Genomic DNA, 14,156 nt, shown 5'->3' on the forward strand with positions numbered 1-14,156 from the left:
GTCCCCCACCCCTCCCCTGTCCTTCCCCTCCCCTGCTCCCTCCTGCCCCTACCCCTACGCCCCCACTCTTCCCCCTGCCCCCTCCTGTTTGCCCTACTCCCCAGCCACATCTGCTTCAGGGACTCCTCTGGAAAATAGCCTTTAAATTGCCCCCATCTTATCCTAGTCCTAAGAAGAAGGTGCAGTGTCTTTGTCCCAGGAGGCAAAGAACCCTTTGCCCACCTGGAGCCACAGGAGAGGCAGAGAAGGTGGTGCTACAGGGAGCCCCGCCTCCGTTAAAACGGAAGCTCATGAACTCCCAATACCCTTCACCTGCTCCGTATGTGACCAACACGGGACACCTACCTACCCACCGTATTTTAGGCATAAAACCTTCAGGAGTCAAAATTCGTGGTTTTTTTTTTGAAAAGTGGGATGTCGTCCCGACATCGGTTTACTTCTGCACGTGGGGTGACATGCCGATGGCAAACTTACGTGACTGCGCTTGGTCGGACGTGCTATTTTGGCAAAATGCAGGCGGGCACACATTTTAACAAAAAGCCATGCATTTCTGCAGCGGCTGGTAATCGTTTCGTGTGCTCTCCAGGTGTATTTCGGGGGAAGGCACAGCATTCGGTGTTGAGGTTGGCTGTGGAGGTAACAGGGCCCGTCGGCTTCCTGTTGCCCAAGGCCTGTGAAGATAGGGGCGTCCTGGTCTTCACTTTTTACCACGTGATGTTGGAAAAAGCCGTGGAGAACGCTTCAGCCTCCTTCCCTCCTTCGAAGGCCGTGGGATGTGTCCACACCCGGTTCTGAGGAGGGGAGACGGGGGCCCCCACCACCGCACGGACGAGGCCGTGTGCCCATTTTCCTACGGACTCATGCGTGAGCCCCCAGCCGCCCTAACAGCCGTGGAAGGGGAGCAGGTGAGGAGCATCCCCTGGCAGGCTTCCTGTCCTGCAGGGGACCCGCTGAGGTGGGGGGTCACCTCTCAGAGGGACGGTGCCTCACCTCAGCACGAGAGGCGGGCACAAGCTCACGTCCCCCGGGGCCGCCCAGAGGGGGTGTGGGCTCCCCACGCCTCACGGAACACCTGAGGCTGGGTCATCCAACAGCAGACGCGTGGCCGTGCACCCCGTCCCCCAGAGGAGGGGTGTGGACCGCTGTCCTGCAGAGGCCGTGTGTCCCCATCAGAGCACAGGGATGTGTGGACGCCGCCCGTCCGCGGAAGAGGAGCCTACGTCTCCAACGCCCACCCTGCGCGGAGAAGGCGTGAGTGAATTCACCCCAAGACCCCCACGGCCCTCCCGCCCACCGGCGCCCCCCGACTCGCCCCAGCGTCTGGAACTGCCAACAGAGGGTCCCAGGCAGGACCCCTGAGACACTCGCTGGCTCGGAGGGGCTCTTCCTGGTGCCGTGGCAGGGCGGGGGTGGGGGGCGAGCTGGCGGCGGCCGCATCACCCCCACGTGCCTCCCACCTCCCCGCACCTCTCCTCCGGCCTTATCTGCACACACCCAGTCACACAGTGCCCATCACCCTTGCCCACTGACAGGCGGGCCAAACGGCCTTCCCTGGACAAAGCAGGCAGGCCTGTTTCTCTTATGATAACATCTCCTGATCTCATTATTGATTGTCTGCTTTCCTGGGTCTCGTTTCCTGAAAGTTTGATACGGGGCAACGGAGGTGACAAAAGATAGGCCAGGGGCTCTGGGAATTGAGGGGCCGCCCCTTACACCAGCGTCCTCGGCGGAGGCCGGAGTGTTTGGCAAAAGCATTAGATGCTGTCTTGACTTAATCTCTCCCTCCTTTATCTTGAATCTGTCCTGAACCCTCCCAGGCAATTTACCAGCCTTGTCATTGATTTTTATCACCTAAGTGCCCCCCTGCGAAGCACTCCTTTTTGAATGATGAATCAGCTCCTCATCGAAACAATTGTGAGCTTCACCTTAATGGGAAAATAGTTATCTAAACACCAGCAGAAATACCGTAAATACCCTAACTACGTACACCCGTCTTTGGCCTGCCCTGCCGTGGTGCTGAAGGCTCAGCCTGCGGTTCTTACTGTCGGTGGCCCGGTAAGGCCAAGGGCACCCGGCCGCTGAACTCGCTGCCCGAAACACCTGCGCACAACTCACAACCGTGCAGAATAGCGGGGGCGCCCACAAGCGCTGCCCAAAGAGGCATCTCGTCCTCGGCCTCTCCTGCCCCAAGGCGGACTGTGGTGCCTGTCCCGCTGTGCGTGTCTGGCTAACACAGGGCCTGGTTTTGCTACTTAAGACCTACTTATTTTCAGAGCAAAGTTCTTGAAACTGAGGGCCCCTGGCCACAAACTCTGATGAAAAGCGTTGTGTTCAAAGTGCAGTTTCTTGGGGCGCCTGCGTGGCTCAGTCGGTTGAGCATCTGACTTGGGCTCAGGTCATGATCTTACAGTTGGTGAGTTCGAGCCCCACGTCGGGCTCTGTGCCGACAGCTCGGAGCCTGGAGCCTGCTTCGGATTCTGTGTCTCCCTCTCTCTCTGCTCCTCCCCGACTCACACTCTGTCTCTCTTTCTCAAAAATGAATTAACAAGAAAAGAACACAAAGTACAGTTTCTTTTCTCCAACTGCCTGGTCCATCCCTCCCACTCCCTATCTCTGAACCAATGTTATTTCTGCTTCCATGAGTTCAGCTGGGGCCCAGGGGAGTCCACAGCTCAGGCAGGATGACAAGGGCACTGCTGGGCCCTCTGTGCAGCAGGGGGAGGGTCCTAGGTTAGCCGGAATAGGCCCTACGGATGCTCCTGCAAGTTCTCGGCACAGTTGGTGGAGCACCAGACCTGGCGGGAGGGAGCGCCTGGTCCCTGGTCAGGATTTCTGCCACCTGGGCCGTCCCTTTCCTGCAGTCACGCTGCCGGTTAAAACTGCCAAGGCTCGGAGGAATCTGGGCATGTGGCTGGGGTCCTCACGGGTCCGACGGGTATGATGGTCTTGGAGGTTTGTCTTCCTGGACGAGACCCTGACATCTGCTTCCCCCTCTGTGCCGTGGGAATTTTAGGGACACGGCTTTGAGTGCCGTGGGCGTCTTTGAACTCAGGTCCAACTGATGTACAAGAATCTCCAGGGCTTTGATCCGCAGAGCAGGTGCAAGGAAGGGCTCCTGTCCATATTCCCTTTCCATTGTTGATACGGGTGCTCCGAATGTAGCGGCAGGCTGAGGACTCCACCTGTCCACCCCTCGGCCAGAGGTATGTGGGGAGTGCCACACCGGTCCAGGGGTGTTGAGGGACAGTGGGAAGCCGATTTTCTAGTTCTGCTGTTTATTTTCGCTTCGCCAAAGCCACCTTCCTCACTCTGGCCTTGTTTCTTTCCCTTCAAATAGAAATTGAGAAGGTGTCTCTCCCTGGGAGACTGGCCTTGATCCGCTGTGCCAAGTATCATTACGATTAACTTATCGAGGTTGTTCACCGTGGAGTCCTTGGCCGAAGAACACAACTGTGTCCCAAAGGGTCCATCCAGGCCCCAGATTTAGGCGTTGGCCTCAACGCCCCGCCTGCCTCTCTGTCTGCTTACCCCCATCCTGTCCACTCCAGGGGTCCTGCTGGACCCCTTCAGATGTTCTCCCGAACCCAAGTCATCCGGGAGCTCCGCTGGCACCCTCCCCGCCCCTACACCCCCAGCTCCCCACAGCTGTTCCCACCCCCATGAGTCGTCTACACCACCGCCAGGAATCCTCCGGAAGCACTGCCCACATGGAGTCTCTCTCCCGCTCCTGGAAGTCCTCCGCAGCTCCCAGAGCACTGGATGCAAATTCCCGGTGTGGCCGCAGGCCCCTGGGATGTGCCCCTGCTGTCTCCCATGTCTCCTGCGCCAGCCAAGTGGGCCTCTTGGTTCTTCTCCAACACTCTAGCCTCAGCTTGTTCGCGCCTGAGACCTTTACACTGGTGGCAAGATCTTCTCTCAAACCCAGACGCCCCCTCCATCACTTCCCTGCAGAGAAACCCCTTCCCCGCACCCCCCACCCCTTCTCCGCATCCCGCCCCCCAGTCACACACTGACTAGGTAACTTCAGCAGACAGAATGGCCTCATTTTGCATTTATTGGGTTTTTTTTTTTTTTTTTTTTTTTTTTGCAGACTATCTCTACCTCAACAGCCTACACTCTGAGTGAACGAACGATCGTCATAGATACAGAAGAACGAAGCGTGACATTATGTAAACCTGGGCTGGGCTCCTGCTTCCTGGATGATCCTCCCTGTTTCTTATTTCGCCCACATCTCCGTTTTCACACCTTTAAATCATGAGCAGCACTAGGCACTTGAAGGAGCCACACATTTTTGGCAAAACCTGGCTGCTGAGGAGTCGGAGGGTTTCCAGGGAAGTTCTGTAACATAAGGTGGTCACAGGGGAGTGAAATGCCTGGACGCGGGCTTCCCGTGCCGGCCTGAGCAAGAGCGAGCTACAGGGCCCCGTCCTTGCACGTGGGCCGCCCCCTCGGGGTCTCACCCGGCCACTGACTTTTCGGTCTCATGTTTTCTTCTGCGACTTGTGTCTGTGGCCCCGTGAGACAGGTGACGATGGGCACCCTCTACAAGAGGAGGTCACGTCCACCGCTGGGACGGAAGGGCCACTCGAAGGGGCTCCCGGTTGGATCACGGATGAATGGGAGCTGCTGGGGCGGCACCTGAGGTCAGGGAAGAGGGGAGAATTACACACACGTGTAGAACATGCACGTGGGGTCCGGGGCTCGGGCTCAGGGAGAGGCTCCCCAGGCAGGGAGGCAGGGTCTGGACACAGCTGGGCATCTGCTAAGTGCAGACAAGGCCCTGAGGACACTCCTGCTGACACATTGCTGACCGGGACACCTGGATGAAATGGTCTGGACGCTAATGGAGCAACCTTGTCCACAGCTGTAAGAGTTCTCAAATCTCGGAGCACAGACGCTCCCCGGAGCACCAGAGTGCCTCGCGGCTGACCGTGCCCGTTCAGAGAGGATCACGGACCGCAAAAGCCAAGTACTTTCTCCAGGCTCGGCTAGCAGAGAGGAAATGAAGCCCCACCCGGGAGCGACACCCTGCTCGCCCCCCACCCTGCGCCCCGGAGACGTCTTCCTGCCAGCACCTTCCCCCGTGGGGCCCCGGTGACGGCACGCACGGGCTGCCCAGCTCACCCTGCTCTGGCAGAACTTTCCAGGTATTTTTGCAAGCACTCCACGGCGATCGATCAGACAAGGCACCGACTTTGGAGATCAGAACCAAACCTTTCAGGATGCGCGCTGACAAGGTCTGTACATGAGATAACATCTCTTCGCTCGGGCTCCTGCTGGCCAAGTCGTGTCATTACGTACGTTCAGGACAGGTTCCAGAGGCGCCCTCCTGATGGCCCTGTCGCCTCCACTGTGCTCCTTCGTGCCCACCAGCAGTCCCACACACAGCGCCCCCACAGGGCAGGACCCTGGTCTCATCTTTAAGGGCCCCAGAGGCCTTCAGCATCTCCGTGACCAGGGGTGGCTTTCCACGCCCGGGATGGCCCACGTCAGGTGCCGGGACACCTGCGCCCTCCCGGGGCTCGCCACGCCCAGGCCACACCCTCCACATCTGTCGTCTTCTGCTGGTAGAAACGCACCTGTGTGTCTCCCTTTCAGTGTTGCCGTCTGTTCTCTCCACAAGTCAAAATGTGTCGAAAGCCCCACGGTAAGCCCTTCCCAACCAGTAGTTATCCTCAAGGACAGAGGGCCAATCCCTACCTTCGGGGCAAGTTTTAAATGATGGAATGCTTATTAAGGGTACAGCGCAAGGCCCGACACGCAGCAGGTGTCCAACAGATGGAGATAGAAGCTGTTATTTGTAGTGCTAACATTATCCTTATAATTATAACTTACTGTTATTAACCCTTGGTTCCCTGTGTCTCAGGGGCATTTCCTCAACTCAGCCTAGGCTGTCCATCCTGTTATGTAGCACATACCGTCAAAGACGACATTCCCTCTGTCCCTCTGTCTCTCTCTGCGCGCACACACACGCACACACACACGCATCGTGACTCCACTTCTGGAATTAGAAGCATCTAGAGGGAGGGGGCCTGGGTGGCTGAGTCGGTTAAGCGTCCGGCTTCAGCTCGGGTCACGGTCTCACGGTTTGTGACTTCTCATGAGTTCAAGCCCCGCGTGGAGCTCTCTCTGCTGTCAGCACAGAGCTCACTTCAGATCCTCTGTCCTCTCTCTCTGCCCCTCCCTGGCTCATGCTCTCTCTCAAAATAAATAAGCATTAAAAAAAATAAAGAAGCATCTTGAGGGAGAGCACCCCCTGAGAACACAGTGTCTACAATAAGCCAGACAAACTTTTCCTACTGGACTTTTTGAATTAAAACTACGAAGAAGTGTTTATTGGCCGTGACGACCTGTTGATGAAGGCGGTTAAAATAGGTCGTGCCACAGACCCAATGATGGACCAAACCAAAAGAGCTCACCACGAAAGGAGAAGGTCATAAGTAGCATTTCAATCGATCGTAAAACATTCTAGGCAAGCGCTGGAGGCTGAGGCTTCGGACGAGACACGGAGATTAGTAAATTATGGTCTGGGGGCCAAATGCGGCCCCCCACCTGTTTTTGTAAATAAAGTTTTATTGGCACAAAGCCATGCTAGCGGGTTTGTGTACCGCCCATAGATGTTCTCACACTGCAGTGACAGAGCCCAGTCTTGGCTTCAAGGACGATAGGTGGTCCTCAAAGCTGAAAAGATTTGCGGTCTGGTCCTCCACGGGAAAAGTCTGCCAACCCTCTCTAGGCCCACATGCAGACGCCCTAAAACAATTCCAGACTCTTCCGAAGGAGAGGACAGATTCAGTGCCCAGGGACTCCGTGAGAACTGAAGCCCAAGGACCCTCGTGTTCACTGCTTGAGGATTTGCCTAAAGCAACCATACAGGACGGGACCCCCTCGGGAAAACTTTTTCCACCTCTGAAATGTAGGGTCTGCTCCTGACTTCTCAGACCTGCCACCTGCTCCCTGAGGCTGGAGCTTCAACTATTTCCTAGTCAAACTTTGAGAAGCCCCATTTTGATAAAAGCAGGGATTATGTCAAAACACTGATACCATATCCAGTTTTTGTCCCAAACCAATGAGTCCCAGTTGCAATCCCATATGCTTATGGTCAGAGTCTGCTTTTTTTTTTTTTAATTAAAAAATTAAGTTGATTTATTTTGAGAGAGCATGAGCTGGGAAGGGGCAGAGAGGGGGACAAAGGATCTGAAGCAGGCTCCGCGATGTTGGCACAGAGCTCGATGCGAGGCTCGATCTCGTGAACCTCAAGATCACGACCTGAGCCAAAATCAAGCGTCGGACATTCAACCGACCTAACCCCCCAGGCGCCCCAAACGTTTGCCTTTTGAAATAAACTGCACTCATCGTGTTTGGGAAGAGGCTTGTGTAGATCACTTAAGTGAACATACGCACGTTTATAAAGTTCAACCTGATTTTCTAAACAGGGACAGTGTTGGTCAAACCAAATAAAAAGTTGTCTCTTCCTACAGGTCTTTGAGCATTTTTGCTCCAACCTTTTGCCCTAAAACACAGCCAACTGGGGCGCCGGGGTGGCTCTGTCGGATGAGCCTCCGACTTCGGCTCAGGTCATGATCTCGCGGTCTGTGAGTTGGAGCCCCGCGTCGGGCTCTGTGCTGACAGCTCGGAGCCTGGAGCCTGCTTGGGATTCTGTTCTCCCTCTCTCCCTGCCCCTCCCCCGCTCACGCTCTGTCTCTGTCTGTCTCAAAAATAGATAAACATTAAAAAAAAATTAAAAAAAAGAAACAGCCAACAGCCCCCATTTCATGGTCAAGGGCTCCATGTTGTGTGTTCAGGTGCCCCTCAGAGAGCGAGCTCAGCCGGTACTTTGAGGGGAAGGAAGGGCTGGGGAGGAAGAGGGCACACAGAATGACGTCCGCCCACACCCAGTTATTCAAGAAGGACCCGCGTGCGAGTTGGTCTGGCGTACGTCCTGAAATGACGTTCAGGAGTGTGTTGATGTGGAACAGACGTCTATTCGGGAGACTGTTGTGAAAGAAGATGTTGGGACTCCGGGCGGGGGGGGGGGTACTAAGAGTCTGTCACGAAAACCCGAGCGAACAGGTGCACAAGGGGCTCTGCCAGTGGCCCAGGCCTAGTCGCCAACTCACCCTGCGGTCGAGACTCGGGAGCAAACAGATGATGTGACTGCATTCTGATACTCACATTTACCTGAGACTCATAAAATTATTCCCGATCCCACAGGAGAGTGACACATTTAAAAAAAGCCCTTCAAGTGTGTCTCTGAATTAACCTTTAAATTAATTTTCCATGCCATGAGATATCCATGCAGAGAACTCATCAATCCGCTTCTGCACCAAACGGCTCTACAGTCAACTAAAGGGGGGTGGAAACAAGTCTCCGCGATCCCACTGGGAGCCCATGTACACAGGAAAACAGTTTCTGTTTTCATTTGGCCCCGAGTTTTCCATTTTTGAGACAACTTTCTCGCGAAGAAGACTTCAGTCATCCTGCCATGTTCACATGTTTGGGACGGAGCCTTAGCATCTGCTGAAATAAAATCACGCCTCTAGACCCCGATGTTTCCTGGGGACACAGCCCTGAGTGTGCAGGCAGCTCTTGGTATTTTTAGCCAGTCACTGGCGGTTCATTAGCATTTAAATATATGCTAATTTCATCAAGGTGTGAAAAGATCTTTTTCTTGCATATACATGAAGTGACCATATTACTATTCAGCTAGATTTTTTTTTCTCTCTTTTTAAGCCCAGAAAAGCTTAGGGTGACTTAACAAAAGGGAAGGAAGAAAGGAAACACACACACACACATACACACACACACACACGCAGGCACACACACATCATCTAGAAAAACTTACAAGGGAAACTTGTTTACTTCCTATTGCAAACGTTACATGTAGACATTATGCGCAGTGACCAGAGAAAGGTCATCCTGTGTGTCGCTGGGGATCACAACCGGGCACTTGAAATCGTACAAGTTCACAATAGCATCCCCAATCCGTGACTCAGGTTTTCGAGTTGACGTGGCAAAGTTCCATGTGGCATCTGATGGCATCTCCCGGCCCTGGTGTCTCCCCATTATGTGTTATGGATAAAACAAAAACACAAATAAAAACAAACCAAACTGAACTGAACCGCAAAATCGCTCCAGGTTTCTAGAACTCACTAGAGCAGTTACATGCATTCGCTGACATGTTTCTGTAGCACGCGTGCCCTGCAGACTTTCCGAGAGCAGGCACCCTGTGAGCCAGGTGCTGGTTTAAAAATCAGAGTCCTCCGACTGAGCCAGAACCGCAAAAATAAACAAATAAAAGTCCGAATCTCTCGTGCGCGCCCGCCGCCCTGCAAGGCCCAGGGCAGGTGCACGGGGCCTTGGCCGCCCTGCCTCCAAGGGGCCACAGTCCTGCCGAGGACTTCTCAGTGGCTCCACAAGGCACGTAATAAAGGCCTTGTCTTCCATTGCCATCATGATACAGTTTGATAGTGTTGTAGGGAGGCCCGGGGTGCGCTTGTCACAACAGTAGGCTGTAGGTCATATAGATTTACTGTCATTCCACAGGCACCTCGGCCATGACAGGGTGGTTGGGAGGCACGGCAGGGACTCGGGCTCACGGGGGTTAAGTGTCCCTGCCTGGGGGCTGCTTCCTGGAGCTGGAGGAGCCTTGGGCCCCTCGCTGTGCTGATGACAAGACGGATGGCCCGTGTCACCCTCGGCCCACTCAGCGTCACTCTGCCACCGATAAGAGGGCTGCCCTCCCCCGGGCGGAGAAGGCAGCTGCTTTTCTCCTGACTTTAGGGGAAGGGCTCTCACAGGTGTCCTTTCCGGTGGGTTTGGGAAGATGTCGTACTTGGAGAGTCTCAAAGGAGTCCTCTGGATGAACTCCTCCTAGTCCCCTGGGTTGGAAATAGACCACCTGCCCATTTTAATGGGAAATGGCCACATGCGCAACTTTGCCCCAAGAGGGGAGACACCTACGGTGGAGCCTTTTCACAGAATCTTAACGAGGTCCCACCCCCACCCCTTTTCCGGACAGGCGCCTGCAGGGGCCTCTTGCGTTCTGCCTCCGAGCACGAGGGTCAGGTGCTGGTTTCGGACGCACGGTCCTCCTGTGTCTCCCGGAAGCTCGCAGGCAAACCCTGCATCCGCGGTAGGAAGCCGCTCGAGGAAGAAACAGGGGCGTTGTTTCTGCGAAGGGGTGTGGTGGGGACTTTTCAACCTCCCTGGAGGAGGCGGTGGGTCCCCCGGTTTCTCACCCCTTCTGCTGCTGGCTTCGTGGCGGGAGCCTTTGTGGGCAAGATGTGGGCGCCCCGCAGGGGTGCGGGGGAGACCTCCTCGTGGAGACGGAAGCCCCCCCCCCCCCCCCCCCCCCGCCCCAGGACGTGCATGAGCACACGTTGCGGGTGCTGGTTAAGAACACACGGTGTATCTACCTCCCAGACCTCACTGCGCTTCCAGAAGAGACGCTGTTCTGCGTCTGTTTATACTTCCTTTAAAATCGTACCCAGTTTTGAGACTCAGCTGGAAGGAGGTCTTCCTGGCTGCCGAGCTGTCTGAGCGAGGGGGTCCCCGTTCAGCTCGCCCCCGTCACTTGATGACAGCGACAGAAGTCCTTCTGCTGATGTTGCCAATGAGCTTTGGTTTGAAGTTTTAATCAGCTCTAAATGGAAAGTTATTGAGGAGAACGGCGTGGTCTGCATTTTAATCCCTGGCCCCTCCCCACCCCCCCCACCCCCCCAGTCTCTGCCTTTATCGCATGCGGTGTGGCCTTGGATTGCAGTGTTTCTAACATACATAATGAGCTCAATGTCAGACTGTTGGGGCTTTTGTCTTTAACAATAAGCATTTAGCTCAACTAAATGAATAGAAATTGCTTTAGTGAATTACAAAAGCCAAGGTCTTTTCAATGCAGGAACGCCGACATTAATTATTTTCAACTTTGTGTTATTTTTTTTTTTTTTGCAACTGTCTTAACTTCAAATTTGACTTAGAATGCGATAAATTCACGTAGTGTTTAAACTGAAATAAATTATTAGTAAATCAAAGTATCTGCTGATGGGTGGTGCAAATTCTCTTCAGGTTAAGGAAAAATACACACACACACTCTGAGTACATTCTTGCATTCCTTTGACTGCGGAGTCTGAAGGACCTTCCCCAGCATCTACCCCTCTCTCCATTAGTTGGCTGAGTTTTAAGGCGTCTTCCCTGAGGCGGGACAGGTTCTCCAACCTCAGCAAACCAGGGGCGATGGCCCTCCATGGAGACTGGGGCCAGCCTTCCCAAAGGGCCGGTGAGCAGCCTTCCTTCTAGAAATCCCTCCGCCCTCGGCCCGCAGTTGCCGAGAGAGATCTGAATGCTTTTCCTAAACCTCTGTAATCCAATAAGCTTTTGTGTTTAGCATCTTGTTTTGAAACTTGTATAGCACCCCAGCCTGTGTCTCCTACGGCCGCTCGCAGGCAGGTGAGCGCCCGAGGGCCCGATCATTATTCAAGGCAAGAGGCCTGCTCAGCCCCAACCAGAATGTAATTTGTAATTAACTGTCATTTACTTCTGTCTGCATTGACTTGTTGTTCAAAAGACAATGTAACTGGGCTGGTCACTCGCTTTCCTTTGTTGTGGATATTATGTCTCTCAGATCTGGTTGTTTTCATAATATTTAGAAACCCGGGGCTTACTCTCTTGAAACCAGAAGGAGAAGGGAATTCACTGAAATAAATCCAACCCAGATAATTTGTTATGCCCGGGCACATCAAACATTCTATTTGATGCGATGGGATAAACCGTCGTACAGAAGAGACGCATCCAGTTTAAGCCAGATCATTTAAATGGCCGGAGTAAGTGCTCTCCTGGAGCACATCTTTTCAAATGCAGTCTTCAAAAGGCGATCTGTTCTGTGACTGCAGACGCTAATTTATGCCCACTTTTTCAGTTCAATGATTTGCTTGTCACACTTTTCATTAGGAGAAAAACAAACAGAATGTGTGGATGGGCCCTGGATTGGGTCTGTGTTTCCGAGATTGGCAAGTAATTTCAAGTTTGAAGACTCGGAAATTAACGACGCTTACAGTCCATTTGGACAGAGAAGCCTATGAAAGTGTTAAGAGGTTTTAGAAGGAAAACATCAGTCATTTTTGTAGCAAGAGCCCTAACAATCATGCTCCTAATTCCTCCATGTTTGGGGGAGGGTGTGGTCTACAAAGGTCTGGAGGGAGAGTAAATAGAGCATCTAAAATGTTTAAATTTTCCCCTTAGAAATCTCAAATCCGCCTGCAAACAGGACCGTCTGAGTTCTAAAGCGATCCGTGACCCTTTTTGTTTTCCCTCTAAAGGTGCCACACAGTGGGTTCTAGCAGCAGGCCGGTGATGACGGAGAGTGTCATTGTGTGTCTATGAATGGAACCTACCCCTGAGCCCTCTTCCCCTGAAAGCCAGGCTCTTGACCGGAGCTGCTTCTCCTCACAAGGCCGAGACACACGGGGACGGAATTGCCTGCTTATCTTGGAAAGCATGGAGCCATTTCAATTCAGTGTCACGGGTCCCCGTAACATCATTTTCAAATGCATCACGCAAATGAGGTCTGTGCACAAAAACAGCTCAGACTCTGGTTGACTGGCAGAGCAGAGCGTTCCATTCATTTCGGCCCCCGGCCCAGAAAGGTAGGTCGGTCACCACGGCACTTGGGATCCTGGAGCTGTGACACCCACAGATGCAAAAGATCCCCCGCGTGTACAGAGATCTCCCCAGAGATGTACCTTGTGTCTGGGTGGGGGGGAGGGGGGAGAGCAGAAGCGATGAAGCCTCAGCCCTGAGGGGCCGCCCGGGGAGGGTCCCTGGCGGTCAGGTTGGTGGGGGCGGGGGGGGGCCCGCGGGGGGGCCCGTGCGCCTCCCCGGGAGTCCCCCCAGCTTGTGGGAAATGCAGCAGGAACCTCAGCAGGGCGGCTCAGTGGCTCGGTGCCGGCCACATCGGAGAATTAGAATGCATTTCACGCTTGGCTTCCTCAAAACTGCAGAGCTCAAATTTACACCCTATTTGATGCTCTCTCCCCGCTGTTAAGGTAAAGGAGCAGTGACCCTTTTGATCTGGGCTACAAGCCTCTAAATGCCCAGGTCCGCTAAACTGTTTAGCAGGACAGCCCGCGGTGGCCCTGGACGACCAAGCTTCTCTTCTTCTCTAGTCTTTTTTTTTTTTTTTCCTTGGCTTTCTTGCCTTTGGTTTACATCCAAGTCGCACAGAAATAAGAGATGACAGTTGTTATAGATACGCTGGTTTAATTACTTGTCAGCTTATGGCGGGTATCTGGGCCAGCCGACGCAGGGGCTTAACTTTCTTCCAGAAGCTTCAAACCTGACCAACCGCTACAGCTTTCATATTTGGCCCTCCAACTCTGGATACATTTAAGATAAAAAAATAAACTAGAACAGCAGTCTTTCTGACTGGCTAGCGGAAGCCATCGGCCTCCTGCGTCCCTGCTGTCCCCCGCAGATGTCCGGTGAGGGGACATTTGGCCACGCGGCTCTCTCGGGGAGCACGAGGCGCGGGCTCTCAGTCCACCTTATAATTTCCCTGCGACGACACCAAGTGTAACCACCCCCCCCCCCCCCACACACACACAGAGCCGGTGAGCAGGCCCAGGTTGGGTTCATGATGAGCTGGAAGGAGGGTCAGGAGGAGATCCACGATAGAAAGGGTCGGCCCTGCCCGGGCTCCAGCCCTCCCCGGGTCCAACACGGGGATGCCCTGGCACTTAGTTTCCTGCTTGGATACTCATCTGATGCTGTGCATCTAATCTCATATCTCCTGTTTAGTGTTGGATTAATTACCAAGCATCTATCTGTGCATCTATCAGGCCCGCAACCATTGCTCCTGGCTTCTGTGCGTGAAGACCCCACCCCCACCTCCAGAGCAAGGTGGAGGTGAGAGGGGCTGGGTTGCTCAGCACCCCCGGGACTTCAGGCAGAGCCCTGCTGGCCCCTCCCCCCACTGAGCGCCTCCAGCAGGTTTTAGGGTTTTTCTTTTTTTAGCCCTGGCTTTGTTACCCACCGAGATACATAGTTTCCATTGACTTGAAGCCGATTATCCGTTACTATAGTTTCCCTGTTGCTCAATTCAGTGCCGTGAAAGCCAAGCACGGTGGGCTGCAAAGTCCAGTTAGCGGGCAGAGACCCAGGGA

At 54.0% G+C, this 14,156-nt stretch overlaps 1 long non-coding RNA gene across 1 annotated transcript; it reads left to right on the forward strand.

Moving 5' to 3' along the window:
* The first annotated feature begins 612 nt into the window (after positions 1-612).
* LOC121042255 (uncharacterized) lies at positions 613-5,850 on the forward strand. Its single transcript, XR_005796051.1, has 2 exons — positions 613-905; positions 4,091-5,850. It is a non-coding gene; the product is annotated as an uncharacterized LOC121042255 (long non-coding RNA).
* The last annotated feature ends 8,306 nt before the right edge of the window (positions 5,851-14,156 follow it).

The sequence above is a fragment of the Herpailurus yagouaroundi genome, unplaced genomic scaffold (genome assembly GCF_014898765.1).
Source record: "Herpailurus yagouaroundi ecotype Mexico unplaced genomic scaffold, PumYag 29, whole genome shotgun sequence".
Taxonomy (NCBI): domain Eukaryota; kingdom Metazoa; phylum Chordata; class Mammalia; order Carnivora; family Felidae; genus Herpailurus; species Herpailurus yagouaroundi.